At 45.8% G+C, this 16,284-nt stretch overlaps 1 protein-coding gene across 1 annotated transcript in view; it reads right to left on the reverse strand.

Annotated features, from left to right (window-relative positions):
* The window catches only part of ENTPD8 (ectonucleoside triphosphate diphosphohydrolase 8), a 32,076-nt gene extending 15,996 nt beyond the window's left edge, over positions 1-16,080 (reverse strand). Inside the window, exon 1 of the mRNA XM_079961566.1 lies at positions 15,939-16,080. The gene's annotated coding sequence lies outside the window, so the exon portion shown is untranslated. The remainder of the gene's footprint in view (positions 1-15,938) is intronic.
* Positions 16,081-16,284: the final 204 nt, after the last annotated feature.

Raw genomic sequence — 16,284 nt, forward strand, 5'->3', positions numbered from 1 at the left:
CCTGCAAGATTAGGACAAAGGCCCATCCAGTCCTGTTCCCACAGTGGTCAAACAGATGTCCATGGGGAGGCCGCAAGCAGGAAGTGAGCGCTAGAGCAACTCTCCCCCACTGGTGATTTTCAGGAACTGTTATCCAGAGTTGCAATGCCTTCGCCAGTAGATATAAGGTCGCCATACGCCCGAAATTTCCCGGTCATTCCTGGGATTTGGCAGTTGTGTCCAGGCAGAAATCCCTCAAATGTCCAGGAAAACCCAGACGTATGGCAACCCATGTCGAAAATGTGGATTTTGGTGGATTTTCTTAAAAGTCGGTCAAAAACAATTTCTTTGTGTCCGGATTTCACTTTTTTTGAAATATGACAACCCTAAGATAGAACATAGACAGACATGATGGGTGCCTTTTTGGCTCTGAAAAGGAAGGTTAATGTGTTAGTCTTGGTGGCTACACCAGAGTTTGTTGTGTGGCTCAGCTGAGAACAAGCCTGAAGTCTGCTGTATGTTGTGGCAAGATAAATATTGAGGGGGGGGGGGGGCCTTGGCAGGTTACACCAATCCTCGCTTCAAGGAAATAACTGCGGTGCCTTTTTCAGGTTTCCTCCAAATTCCGTTAAACAGCAGCGGACGGAACAGAAGTTGATAATATTAAAATCAATCAATACTTTTTGAGTACTGTTTGGTTTCAAGCCCTCTTTGTGGAATTCCCTGGGGCATTTGGCTGGCCACTGGGAGATCCAGGATTCTGCACTAGATAAGCTGTTGATCTGATCCAATAGGACTCCTACTAGTCATGAAAGTTAAGAATGGAGCATCTATGTTCAAATGCAATCTACCTCAGAATATCGGGTGGTGGGAGCATAGAACTATAGACAGAATGTTGGCTTTATGCCCCTCTTGTGAATTTCAACTAGTTGGGAACTGAATGACTGGCATCCCCGCCTAAAGTTGTTGACTTGTATTGGATGGTCTGTTAAATAGAGAAATAGAGAACGCTGTCAAATAGAGGACATTCCTCCATAACGTGCAACAAATGAACACCTTAACCTAAGGTTACCAGACATCCCCGTTTCCCAGGGACAGTCCCCAGATTTACAAATCCATTGAAAATTGTCCCTGGATTCACTGGAAAAAAACCTGGTAACCTTACCTTAACCCACCTCCCCAATCAGACCATGCCAACTTCTGAAAGGTATTCTCTGCCTGCGTTTTCTTTCCTGGCTTACCCTTGCTTGAAAAGTAGAATTTGGTAGTTCACATATCATAAGTGTTTCTTTTCTTTTCTTTTTTTTAAAAAAAGATTAAGACTGTGTAATCTCACAAAGGACCTCATTGTATGAGAATTGCCTGTCCCTTGCCTGGAGGTTCCTTTCAACTACTATGGCTGATGGCTCTTCTCTCCTCCATCCATTTCTTCCCAAGCCACCTAAATTTAGTGAAGCAACTGAGGCCACATGTGCACTGTACATTCAAAGCAGTATCATGCCACTTTAAACAGACATGGCTTTCCACAAAGAGTCCTGGGAGCTGTAGTTTGTTAAGGGTGTGAAGAGGAGACCCTTGTTCCTTTACAATTCTGGTTTAACAGTCAATCCCTCTTCCCAGGGACCTTTGGGAACTATATTTCTGTGAGGGGGATAAGGGTCCCCTAACAACTCTTACACAGTTCCATGAAACCCTGGACAGCTGCTGCCAGTTAGTGTTGGCAGTACTGAGCTAGATCACCTAATGCAGGGGTCTGCAAACTTTTTCAGCAGGGGGCCGGTCCACTGTCCCTCAGACTTTGTGAGGGGCCAGACTATATGTTGCCATGATTATGACCCACATTTTTGGCAAAAACCCTTATTGGGACCAACCCCAATGTTGCCCAAATGTGATTTCTTTTGGGGGGGCGTGTTCCCTCATACACCCACGCTGCTTCCTTTGTGTTTTACATGTTGACAGTTATTATTTCTCTCATAAGGCGGGGTGGGGAGCTGAGATAAGCACGCCATTCCTATCAGCCCTGGAGAGCGTGTGCACATGTGTGGGTGAAGGGAAAAGCCGTTGGCCACGCTAAGTCAGACCAGCGCCACTCAAGCAGAAACGTTATTTTCCCTGCGTGAGGGAAGACGAGACAGCAGCAGCTATTTACCTTTCCATGGCTCGCACAGTGTAGGTAACAAGCAGCCTCCCCAGCAGAGCGCAGAACGGATTCGGAGTGCAGCCGCCCAGGCGCTCCCTGCTTCCTCCGGTGGGAAGCACCGCCGCCACAGACACAGGTGGGCGTCGTTCCCAAGGCACTTCCCGCTACTGCCCTTCCTGAGGTCAGTCACCAGCAGTTCCATTGTGGAAATCCCAACTGTGGCTCCTTTGCCTCTTCCCCACCCCCCACCCCGGAAGAAAAGATTGCTGCATGCGCGTGACAGATGGAGAAGGGGCTTGCCTCAAGCAGCCGCCTGCCTCACTTTTGACCCCCAAGCCTGGTTGAGTTGCAAAAACCATCGTGCGCGCTATGCCGGCTGCCTGGATTCTCGGACCGTCCATGGGCCAGATCCAAAAGGCCATTGGGCCTGATCCAGCCCGCGGACCTTAGTTTGCCGACCCATGGCCTAATGGGTCTGATTCAGCAGCTTCCTTGCCTGTCACCCATTTGACAGCTGGCATAGCTTGTCTAACATTCCCTTTCAAAGAAACTATATATAACAGGCCTTAGATAAATCCACTGCCAATAAATAAGCTCACAAAAACAGGATCAACAAAGGGATCCACCCATATGTTCAACAAGGCCTTGGGCTTCTGCCCAGAAACAAAACCTTAGCAAACAGCACCAGCACATTCCAAAGAGCCAGTCGTGGGCAGGAGGGGCAGGATGTGGATGGAGGAGCACCTGAAGGATTTGATACCAGCCACACCTGCCCATCATGAAATATGCTGCCTTCCCATTGGTCTGTGTAAACCAAGTGTGGTGAGGTAGATCTGGATAGCCAGCGGGTTGTTACCTCCCCCACCCTTGGTGGGTGAAGTCTGACAGGGGGTGGTGCTGGCCACTTGTCAATCACCTGGTATCACAATGACATCATCCCCTCTTGCAGGGTTTGAAATCAGCTGATTACTGGGTCTTTCGGAGTTGTGTATCTGGGTGCACAGGGCTTTGTATGTGCCACTGGTTAGCTGACTGATACTTCCTGAAAAGCCCCTTTTGGGTTGGCTGCATCCTTACATGCCCAACACTTGATGTGGCTGGGTTGAAATGGCTGGGGTGGACGCACACTAATTAAGCCAGCAGACCAGGGGCCCTGTACACCTATTCTAACATGCCCTGGGAAGATTGGCAAAGAGAATGCTGAGTGAGCCTGGTGACTGAGTCCTGTGAGGAAGGGGCAGAGAACCTGCTTTGCATGCAGAAGGTCCCAGGTTCAATCCCCAATGGCATCTCCAGGCAGGGCCAGGAATGTTCTCTTGCCTGAATCCCTGGAGAGCCACTGCCAGTCAGTGCAGACAATACTGAACTAGAAGAACCAATGGGTCTGAATCAGTATAAAGCAGCTTCCTATGTTTTCAATTTTTTTCAGTGACTTTTTATGTTTTAGAAAGTGACAGAAAAACACATTGGAAAGTGTGGGATGAACAAATGACTAATGAGAAGACAAGTAAATGCTCTGTAAGCAGATCAAGATAAACTCAGAATGAATGCTCATTGTCATGTAACTTCCCCACAAACAAAGCAGGACAAATACTCAATAAAAGCCAGACCTAGTCTAACCATCACATAAACTTTGTGTAAGGAAATTGGGATTAATTCTGAATGAATGGGCCATTTGGAGAAGCCCCACACCACACATTTCTATTCTATTCTATTCTATTCTATTCTATTCTATTCTATTCTATTCTATTCTATTCTATTTTGTTCATTAAAGTAAAAGGTAATGGATCCCTGGACGGTTAAGTCCAGTCAAAGGCGACTATGGGGTTGCAGCACTCATCTCATTTTCAGGCCCCAGGAGCCGGCATTTGTCCACAGACAGCTTTCCAGGTTATGTGGCCAGCAGGACTAAACTGCTTTTGGCACAACTGAACACCATGACAGAAACCAGAGCACCCGGAAACGCCGTTTACTTTCCCGCCGGAGTGGTACCTATTTTTCTACTTACACTGGCATGCTTTTGAACTGCTAGGTTGGCAGGACCTGGGACCGAGCAACAGGAGCTCACCCCGTCGTGGGGATTCGAACTACGGACCTTCCGATCGGCAAGCCCAAGAGGCTCAGTGGTTTAGACCACAGTGCCACCCGCACCCAGTATTCTATTAATTATATTATATCTAACAATGGGGTGTGTGGATTGTTAGGGGAGAGGTAGTACCTCTGGTGGGTGACACATCATGTTCCTTCTGGGGTAGTTTGTCCTCCTTTGGCCCCGACTTTGCACCTAGCTCTCATGTGTGACTCCTAGAAGTTGTCAGCATGTGACAGCGGCCACAACCTGGGAATGGCTTCAACTGGCCAGCTAAACCCAGTGAAAGTAGCTGATGGGTCTCAAACCCTTGGTGAGTTAGGGACTTCGCTGAATGCAAAGACAGGCTCCGGCAGGTTGAGCAGATGGGACCAATAGTGGGTCCAGTGGTCAAGAAGGTGGTTTCTGCATGTGCTGTAGAGGGAAGTGAGGGGCAGATGGAAGGCAGCCCATATAGGAGAAGGAAAACTCTGATCCTAAACCTCCAGTTTGTCAATATCTTTCTTAAACTGTGGTGTCCAGAAAAACAAGAACCCCTATGCAGTTTACAATTATATAAAAGAATACATTGAAATTATTGATAAAAACCAGGTATTCAAAATATTCAAAAGATTATTAAAATCAATGCTTGCTAAAAACAAAACAAGTCACATCTACATGTCTGGATAGGCTTGACTAAACAAAATGTTTTAAATAAATGTGGATGGAGCCTGCCTGATGTCAATAGGCAGGGAGTTCCAAAGTGTAGGTGCCCCCAAGCTAAAATTTCAATTTCTTTCAAGTGTGGAACAAGTATTGCATGGCACTTGTACCAGTGCTGATTCCTGAGAGTGAAGTTGTCAAGCTGGCATGTATGGGGTAAGTTAATCCCACAAGTAAACATAAATACGGTAATGCCACATGTAATAATGTAAATAAATTTATGATAAATGAATTGGTCATCCTTTGGTATCCTGCCCTACCAGTTAAGGGTATGGCACGCATGACATCCCCTTTAACTGGGGCTCAGGGTTCAGTCAGGGGAGTTTGCAAGATAACATCTGGGCTGCAACAGCCTCCTATGCCCTTTAAAATAGTGGTGTTGACATCTCTTACAGCACAAGAACATTGCTGTTTGAACAAGTTTACAGCGGCCTGGCAGGTTGTTCTCCTGCGAGAGCAGGATATTTTAAAAAACACTTAAAATGTCTAATGCACACAGTCACGTTGTCAGCTGAGGTCTGTCACTGCTACTATTATTATTATTTAATGAAGATGGATCGTGCGATAAGTCTCAAGTCTCGCTTTCGAAAGGTTAGGTGCAGTGCGTTTTTGCGTCATTTCACTTGAAACAAAGGTATATGGAAAAATCCAGGAAGTTTGGTTGGTTCAGTGGCAGACATGGAAAGCAAGAAAATATAGGACACACTCTGTGTGTGTGTGTGTGTGTGTGTGTGTAGGGAGGAAGGCTGAAGGTACATGGGGCGGTAGGGATAAAAAAAAATTACTCTGAAACCACACCTGCATATACTTAAATCACCTGTGATATGAGTAATAGCCTAATGCTGAGGAAGGGACAGCTCAACGGTAGAGCATCTGCTTTGCATGCAGAAGGTCCCAGGCTCAATCCCCAGTAGCATCTCCAGGTAGGATTGGGAAAAGAGCCAGGAGAGCCATTGCCAGTCAGTGTAGACAATACTGTGTTAGATGGACCAATGGTCTTGCTTGGTACAAGGCAGCTTTCTATTCATACCATTCCTTTATTCAGAACCATGAGGACTGGAACCTTATTCCGCAAGCACTGCCATCCATCCAGATCTTTGGCACTAGGGGTGGAATCTTCAGTGGTAGAGTATCTCCTTTGCAGGCAAAAGGTTGCAGGTTCAGTCTCCAGCACCTCCAATAACAGGTGGGACAGGCACCTGCCTGAAACCCTGGAGAGCTGCTGCCAGTCAGTGTCCAGTATATGGAGCTAGAAAGACCAATGGGTCTGACTGATGCTGATCAGGCAGCTTTCTATGTTCCTATTTTAAAGAAACAGCTCTTTGTTCAGGACTCTGAGGATGAGAATCTTGCTTTATAAAAAATTATATTTAGGGGAAGGGCCATAGCTGAGTGGTAGTTTGGATGCAGAAATTCCCAATTCTCACAATCTCCAGATGGGGCTGGAAGATATCCCGTACCCAAAATCCCTCCGCAAGTAATCAGTTCAGATCTCTGGGTGAGGAAGAAGTAGGAAAGGGGGGGGGGAGCAGGACCTCAGTTACCTATGCATTTTTATTTATTTTTATTGATTGGGGGGGTCAGCTGCCCCCCACTTGACTATGCCCATGGGAAGAAGGGCAAAATTGCAGTCATCCAGCCCCCCACTGGAGTGTGTGTTGTTCGGAAGGGGCCTGTTGCTCCTGTACAATGCCGACCCCTAAACGTAGCGCCCTTGAAGTACTAATCTTCCAAACAAATGAAAGAAAATGCAGCCTGCAGTCCTTACTGAGTGAAAACTCAACCTTAGGCACCTGTCTGACATTTAACATCAACAAGCAGGCAGCCTAGACGATAAAGAGATGCATGAGTGTATTTATGGTCGCATTAAATCATCATATCACATTTGCCTGGTAGGGCTGGACTTTGGTGCTATGGTCCCCTGAGCTAGGCCACTGTGCTGGGCTTTGGGAAGGAGGTGCGAACCCTCCCATCCCATTCCCAAAGCTGGGGAAGCGCTAACTAGGCTTTGGGAAGGAGGTGAGTGGTTCTTGGGCGCACTCTCCACTCAGTGCCCGGTGTGGGGGAAGCGGTGGAGCTGCCCTAAAACAGCTTCTGTACCAGGGAGGAAGTCCATTTGCACTCAATGGAGAAGACCCATGGAGTGTAAAGGGACTTCCTCCCAGTTAAATGTGTCTAGGGTGACTGTATGAGGGTGCTGAGGAAACGGGCCTGTTCCTGGGGCTGCACTGATGCTTCTACCCTTAAAAAATAATCTCTAAAGGAAAGTTTCCCCAAAATCAACCCCAGTCTTGCTCTTACAAGCTCTTCTGCTTCAACTTTCTTCAAGGATCATCACCGAAATCTGAAGGCAGAATCAATACATTATTGGGCCACATCCACACCATACACTTAAAGTGCTATGGTACCACTTGAAGCAGTCATGGCTTCCTGCCAAGAATTCTGTGAAGTTTGTAGTTTGTTGAGAGGGTGCTCAGAGATGTCAGGAGACATCCCATTACCCTCCCAGAGCTACAATTCTCAGAGTGGTTTAACAGTCAATATCTCTTCACAGGAACTCTGGGAATTGTAGCTCTGGGAAGGGAAGAAACCAGAGTTCCCAAATTCTTTGAGGGAACTTAATGACTATTTCAAGTGGTATAGCGGTGCTTTAAATGTATGAACGTGGCCTTAGAAGCCACGTGTGCTTTTAGTAACAGACTGACAAGAAAAAACATCTGAAACTCATCAAGCTGCTGACTCCTGTGCATAACATGTAATATTATCTGTCCTCCTACAGAGGTGATATTCTGCATTTTGAAAGGAGGCTGGCCTTGGTGGACAATATTGTTTCCGGAACGATATGCAAAGCAGCACCCATATATGCTGTGTATAATAATTCACTTTTTAAAGCACTGGTTCTCTCTCTCTCTCTCTCTCTCTCTCTCCCCCCCCCCCCCCCCCGTTTTCTTTTACTTGCACTGATCTCCAACCTTGTAAAGGACTTTATTAGAAAGAATGCTTATCACCTCTCTGATCAGCCTATCACTGTTTTTGATTGAGACTGCTGGCTGGTGTTCTGCAAGAGCTGGATTAAACATCCGGTTCTAATATAAGAGTAAAGTTTTAAGCTTGTTCCTGGTAATCATAGAAGGCTTCGGTGATTACCGTGAAGGGACCCTGCACTTCTGAATCTGCCATTGTACTGCTGGAGAGACACACAGAGAGAGACCTTGTCAAGCAACAGTTCCTATGATTCTCTCTCTCTCTCTCTCTCTCTCTCTCTCTCTGTGTGTGTGTGTGTGTGTGTGTTAAATGCATGGTGTATGGTAGCCTTAGTGATTACAAATGTAATCTGAATGAGCCACAAGTTTAACAGTGCAGCCCCACTGAGTTTAATGCAAGTTATTTTCAGGCTGTGTTGACTGGTGCCCATTGGGACTGGTAGGGCAGAAGGCAGGGAGCTAAACAGAGGGTGTCACCATAGCTGCTGACAGGCAGAGCCAGGTAAGTTTTATCCCCATGCTCTTCCCTGCAGAGTTAAAGGCAACACTGAGACTAAGGAGGGCGAGTAAAGCTGGCAGCTTGGGCCATCTCCTGGACTGGTTGTGAGGCATCTAATCATAAGCCTGCATTTTTATCAAAGCTTATATTTTTGATTAAGGCCTGTATATTAAGATGAGCTTAAAGATTTTCAAATGTTTCATGCCAGGCAGAAGACCAGCTGCCTAAGAACCTTGGCAATGTTTATTCTCCTGGACAAGGGGGCCCCCTGATTTATAGCAGAAAACAATTCTCAAAGTCGTAAAAAGGGAATTACAGGCTGAGAGCGAGGACACTGACCTTGCATGTTGCAAAGTACAATTAAGCTGTAAGAGTGCTTAAATTAAGAGTTGGTAAATAGTAAAATAAAGTAAATATAGTAAAATAAAATATAGTAAAATAAAACTGCAGATGGTGACAGCAGCCATGAAATTAAAAGACGCCTGCTTCTTGGGAGAAGGGCAATGACAGGCCTAGACAGCATCTTGAGAAGTAGAGACATCACCTTGCCAACAAAGGTCCGTATAGTTAAAGCTATGGTTTTCCCAGTAGTGATGTATGGAAGTGAGAGCTGGACCATAAAGAAGGCTGATCGCCGAAGAATTGATGCTTTTGAATTATGGTGCTGGAGGAGACTCTTGAGAGTCCCATGGACTGCAAGAAGATCAAACCTCTCCATTCTGAAGGAAATCAGCCCTGAGTGCTCACTGGAAGGACAGATTGTGAAGCTGAGGCTCCAGTACTTTGGCCACCTCATGAGAAGAGAAGACTCCCTGGAGAAGACCCTGATGTTGGGAAAGATGGAGGGCACAAGGAGAAGGGGGCGACAGAGGACGAGATGGTTGGATAGTGTTTTCGAGGTTACCAGCATGAGTCTGACCAAGCTGCGGGGGGCAGTGGAGGACAGGAGTGCCTGGCGTTCTCTGGTCCATGGGGTCACGAAGAGTCGGACACGACTAAACGACTAAACAACAACAACAACAACAAAATAAAACCATGTGCCTCCCATTAAACTTGAGCCATATTTTCCTAAGGTTAAAAGGCCAAGAGCATCTGGCTGGCAGAAAGGAAGAGAGTATTTTGGGAAGTCTTTTTCTAAAGTTGTTTCTTTCTTAAACTGAGATCCTTTTAAGATTTCTTTTCCTTTTAAAAGGTTATTTATGTTATGTATTAAATATATTGGCTTAAATGTAATTATGCAAAGGATTTAGAAACTAAGAAATGTTAAATCCTTATGCTAGATTCTTATTTCATATAGTTGAAAGAGATCACAGGGGCCATCAGCCCAGCCCCCCTGCCAAGCAGGAAACATCATTAGAGCACACATATGGTTGTCAGGCCTTTGTTTAAAGACCTCCAAAAGAAGGAGATCTTTCAATGATGATGTGAACTCAAGATCCTTGACATCTGTTTAAGATAAAAATTTAAGATTAACCATTTGTTTTGGAGGGCAATAGGGCAAGGAGAGCAAGAGGTGAGCTGGTAATTAAGGTTCCTTGTTGAGACACATGTAAGATATATTACTACTTATTTGTCATTTATAGATAGAAGAATATATAGCTTTTTGTTTCCCATAAAAGGGCAAAAGGAAATGGGTGTATCTTTTGTGATTGGTTCTAGCAAACAGCCAATAGGAATTTCAACCAGGCTGATTGGACAGAGGCAGCCACAGGAGGAGCAAGGGGGCTGGGTTAAGGAAATATAAGTGCTGGCCAGAATGGCAGGAGGGCAGGCCAGAGCTTGGTAACCATATACCACTGTGCCTCTCATTTATTTGTCTGACAAATAAATTATTATTTTAATTTCTCTATTGCTGCGTTGAATATTTCATTCCAGCTAAGCGTTAACCACAAGCAGGGTGCTACAGTTGTAAGTAGGCAGGCAGGAAGGGGGGAAGTGGCTGAGGGCACAGTGAGACTGCGCCATATTTGCACTAATGGACCAGTCTCCATTGCTCCTGGGTAAGTGTGTACAAGATTGCAGCCTAAATTCATGGACCTTTAAAGCCCTTTGTGGCTTAGGGCCCTCGTATTTACGGGCCCGCTTCTCCTGGTATGCCCTGCAGAGGCCCTTAAGGTCCATGAATAACCATAGTTTAGAGGTACTGGGCCCTAAGGAAGTCAGACTATCCTCCACCAGGGCCAGGGCCTTCTCAGTGATGGCTCCGACCTGGTGGAATGCTCTGTCCCATGAGACTAGGGCCCTTCAGGATTTAACCTGTCGTGCCTGTAAGACAGAGCTATTCCGCCTGGCCTTTAATTTGAACTCAGCCTGATCTTTTATTTCTCTTCTCTCCCCTCTCCCTCCCCTTTTATGAGGATTACCCGTTCTGAGACCCCACAGCTAATTCTCCCCTGGCCTCCTCGCTGGCCCAAGTAGGACTAATTCAGCCAGCTAGCCCTGGTGACTATCCAATGCTTATTATATGGATTTCCCCCAAAGTGATTTCTGAACTTTGAATTTTATTGTTATTCATGTTTTTATACTGTATTTTGGGATGCAGGTGGCGCTGTGGGTTAAAGCCTCAGCGCCTAGGACTTGCCGATCGAAAGGTCGGCGGTTCGAATCCCTGCGGCGGGGTGCGCTCCCGCTGCTCGGTCCCAGCGCCTGCCAACCTAGCAGTTCGAAAGCACCTCCGGGTGCAAGTAGATAAATAGGGACCGCTTACCAGCGGGAAGGTAAACGGCGTTTCCGTGTGCGGCTCTGGCTCGCCAGAGCAGCGATGCCACGCTGGCCACGTGACCCGGAAGTGTCTCCGGACAGCGCTGGCCCCTGGCCTCTTAAGTGAGATGGGCGCACAACCCCAGAGTCTGTCAAGACTGGCCCGTACGGGCAGGGGTACCTTTACCTTTACCTTTATACTGTATTTTATGCTGCTTTTACAATTAAGTGTTTTAAATTTGTTGTTAGCCGCCCTGAGCCCAGTTTTTGAACCGGGAAGGATGGGGTATAAATAAAAAATTATTATTATTATTATTAATCTTATATCAACTACAGAGTCACTCACTCATAGAAAGTCATAGAATCGTAAGAGTTGGAAGGGACCACGGGGGTCATTTACTTCAACTCCCTGCAATGCAGGAATCTTTTCCTCCAACATGGGGCTCAAACCCACGATTCTGAAACTCTGAAGTTAAGAATCTCATGCTCAACTGAGCCATGGGCCTGGTCTGTAATTGGTAGTCAACTGGTAGGTGTCCCACACAAGGAGGGAAGTGTCGTTACTCAGTGGTAGAGCATTTGCCTTGTATGCAGGAAGTCCCAAGTTAAATTCCTACCCATGTACTACTGGGAAAAATTCCCCGCCTGAAACCCTGGAGAGCCGCTGCCAATCAGAGTAGACAATACTGAGCTAGATAGATCAATAGTCTACCTAGCTGTAATCATGACAGCTTCCTAAGTAGACCCTGGACCTAAGCCGGTTCATTCCATGGTATCACTCACCATTTTTATTTTACGTAGAGAAAATGATTGGCAGGAATACACCTGAAGGAGGACAGAGCTCCTATAATGATGATAATAATTATGTAATTGGCAATGTGAGTCATACTTTCCCTTTGATTTCCATGGGTCTGCTCTGTATATGATTTATTTGAACTGTATGTTAACATAATCTTATCCAAATAATGATTTATTTGTACTGTATCAACATAATCATATCCAGATGTTAGTCACACTTAAGCCCATCTATTTTTTACTTCCTCTGTACATGACTTATTTGGAAATCACTTTTAAAATCATTATTATAATAAACACGTATCTTGCTTTCTCTTTATAGCTACAAACAATTGATGAAACCAAATCAGAATAAAACATCATATAAACAAAAAAGATCATGGGAAATAGTAGCAAGGAGAGGAAACATAAGCAGAATAGTTGCCTGGAATATGAGGTGCGGAACCATTCGCCGTTTGTGGATGAGGGAACTTTACAGATAGGGTTTATCACCTCTCAGTTCTACAGAAACTAGAGAATCTGCCCTGGCCAGAATTCTCTTTTCTATGAGAGTGTTAAAATGATGGAGCTTTAAGAGATGGGTAGAGCATTGCTATACTCTCATTACGTTGGGGAGGCAAATGTGTTGCTGCTATGTGTGTGGGATGTTTGCTGTATCCCTTAGACCTGAGAACCAAATACGGCCCTCCATACCTCTTTGTCTGGCAGTCAGGAAATTTCCCCAGACTTTCTTTCTTTCTTTCTTTCTTTCTTTCTTTCTTTCTTACATTTCTATCCCACCTTACTCCCAAAGTGGGATTCAAGGTGGATCACAGCATTTAAAAACTTCAATTATAAAATATAGAGTCATAAAAACAGACTAGTTAAAAATAATACCTGAAATACATCAGAATACATTTGGAACCAGTTACTAAAATCCTGCTTGTCTGGACCACAGCCCAGTCAGTGATCAGTGTCGCCTGCTCCTTAAGTTTCCAAAGGTCTGTCTGGACAGGAAGGCTTTAGCCTACCTGTGGAAGGATAACAAAGACGAAGCCGGTCTAACATTCCCTCCAACATTCCTCAGGTGAAAATAGGGACATTTTTAGCTAACCCTCCTCAAACCCCCATTCCACACACCCCCAGCATGTCCTATCAGAAGAAGAAGACCACCACTTCACCAACGGCACACAGCACACACGCCTTCCACCGTCCTGAGAAAAAACCTTAATCCCAATTTTATTTTATATTTTGGTAGATTTACAAAAAGAAAAACACACACTAATAAAAAAAATGTAGAAAAGGGCGAGATTATCACCCCTCTTTTATTGTCCATTCTGGGTCGCCCAACCACTGCCACAGTGTCCTTTATCTTGGCAGATCAAGAGGAGCAGGTGACAGCAAAGGTTGCAAGGTTTTTAGCTGGGGCAATCAAAATAAGACCCACTATTTCACTATTTAATTCAAAACCCTAAAATGTATTTTATAAAATCAACTTTTTATTTCTCCTTATTGGCTGACGCAAATAAAGATTCATTCATTCAGGGCGAGATTAGGCACGGATGCACAAAACATTTGTGCAATTTATAGTTGTAAAACTACAACTAATCCAGAATGCGGCAGCTAGACTGGTGACTGGGAGCGGCCTCTGAGACCATATAGCACCGGTCCTGAAAGACCTGCATTGGCTCCCAGTACATTTCCGAGCACAATTCAAAGTGTCGATTTTCACCTTGAAAGCCCTAAACGGCTTTGGCCCAGTATACCTGAAGGAGCGTTTCCACCCCCCATCGTTCTGCCTGGACACTGAAGTCCATCTCTGAGGGCCTTCTGGCGGTTCCCTCACTGCAAGAAGTGAGGTTACAGGGAACCAGGCAGAGGGCCTTCACGATGGTGGCACCCGCCCTGTGGAATGCCCTCCCTTCAGATGTCAAGGAAATAAACAACTATCTGACTTTTAGAAGACATCTGAAGGCAGCCTGTTTTGGGAAGTTTTTAATGTTTGAAGTTTTATTCTGTTTTTAATGTTCTGATGAAAGCCGCCCAGAGTGGCTGGGGAAGCCCAGCCAGATGGGCGCGATAGAAATAATAAAGTAGTAGTAGTAAGAGGTAAAGGTAAAGGTACCCCTGCCCGTACGGGCCAGTCTTGACAGACTCTGGGGTTGTGCGCCCATCTCACTTAAGAGGCCAGGGGCCAGCGCTGTCCGGAGACACTTCCGGGTCACGTGGCCAGCGTGACATCGCTGCATCTGGCGAGCCAGAGCCGCACACGGAAACGCCGTTTACCTTCCTGCTGGTAAGCGGTCCCTATTTATCTACTTGCACCCGGAGGTGCTTTCGAACTGCTAGGTTGGCAGGCGCTGGGACCGAGCAGCGGGAGCGCACCCCGCCGCAGGGATTCGAACCGCCGACCTTTCGATCAGCAAGTCCTAGGCGCTGAGGCTTTAACCCACAGCGCCACCTGCGTCCCCGTAGTAGTAGTAGTAGTAGTAGTAGTAGTTAAATAAACAAAACTGCCATTGGTGGCTGTGGCACTCAGTTTAAGAATTGGTGCCTGAGTTTGCTTTTCTCCTCTAGAGCAGGCTGCAAATGCTCTAAATAAGTGCTTTGCCTGGGGACACATGGCAGGTGTACCATCATTTTGACAAGGAATGCTGCCGTTATCTCAGCCTACAGTGGAGCCAAGACACAAGTCGTTCTCTGCAAATCAGAGCAGGAAGAAAACTACAGTGATTGCCATTTTGCTACCATACCAGGTTCAAGGTACAGTGGTACCTCAGGTTAAGAACTTAATTCGTTCTGGAGGTCCGTTCTTAACCTGAAACTGTTCTTAACCTGAGGTACCACTTTAGCTAATGGGGCCTCCTGCTGCCGCCGTGTGCCGCCGCACAATTTCTGTTCTCATCCTGAAGCAAAGTTCTTAACAGACATCTTCTGAAAACTATACCACTTAGACAGGCGTCTGCAGGATGAAATTTTATTTTAACCTACTGGTATTTACTGTTGTTTTACTGGGTTTTTTATTATGTTTTATTTTGCTTTTTACTGATTATGATTTTGTTGACTTGATACACTTTTATGAAAAGTTCAGATTACGTATAAACATTTAATTAATAAAATAAATTAAATCAATCAATAAAATAAAATAAACAAACAAACAGAGCACCACTTTGTATGAATGAAAATAAAAGAGCCATGCTGGATCAGACCCAGATCCCATGAAATATCTGCTTCCCATTTCCCATAACGACCTGCAAGGACCCTACAGGCAGGGCATGAAAGCAACTGCCTGTTCCCACCATTGCTTCCCATCTAATTGGCATTTGAAGATAGACTGCTCCTGAACCTAGATGCTCTATAACTGTCATGGCTAGAAGCCATGTTGATATTATGAGGGAACCGACAGGCAGCATGCTTGGCCAATAGTCAATCCTCCATTACTGCGCGCGCACACACACACACTCATATAAAAAGAGCTCCCCAACACAGCAGCCAACCAATTGCTGGCTGCTGGGGCCAATAAACAGGACATGGAAGCAACAGCCACATCTTAATATTGCTGCCCAGCAACTGGCACCCTTGAATGCACAGAGATACACTGCCCCTGAATGTGGAAGTTCCATTTCCCCATCATGACTAGTAGTCATGGACAGAACTCTGATCCTAACCCAAACTTCTTTTCAGATCACTAAAACCTAGGGGCTACTGTCGCCACAGCCCACACCTTAGAGGTGTTCCAATAACATCCAACATGTGTATAATCTGTATGCAAATAGCTGAGCTGTACAAATCAAGGGGGCACACACTGTTCCACACAAACACTTGCAAATGTCTAGGGACAAGTTTGTAGCTGAGCTCAGTATGATGTGTGAACAAGCCTCTTGTGGCAGCATGTTCCGCAAGATAATTGGGAGCGGTAGTCCTTTGATACAGCTGTTCTGTACCTCCTGGATGGGGCTCCTGATTTCAGTAATGATTAAGAGAGAGAAAGAGAAAACTTATTTTGCTACTCAATTTCTCCATACCTGCCTTTGGTGCGTGCGTGGTAAGAGGGGGCCCCTCTCCACTTACCTCCAGGGGGCAGAAGAGGCAAGCTGGATGACCCCGAGCAGGAATGCAGCTAGCGAACCGTCTGATCCCGTCGCCACCAAACAAAGCTTACTCAGGTGGATGTGCCACTGTACAAAGGTTGCCTTCTTGTAGATATTGATGCAGCCAATCATGCCCTCCTCCGCCTCCGCCTCCCTCCCTCCCTGTCATTGGAACTGGGACTCTGCTTTGCCTGCCCATTTCTGTGTCGTGGACGCCCAGTTGAGCAACACCTCTTTGGCACATCCTGCCCACAGGTTTTGTTTACAAGCCGGGGCCTTGGCAAGGCGATTTCCCTAGTGGAGCATGTCAAGCAAGAATTTCCTTG

The sequence above is a fragment of the Podarcis cretensis genome, assembly GCF_951804945.1.
Source record: "Podarcis cretensis genome assembly, chromosome: Z".
Classification (NCBI taxonomy): Eukaryota; Metazoa; Chordata; class Lepidosauria; order Squamata; family Lacertidae; genus Podarcis; species Podarcis cretensis.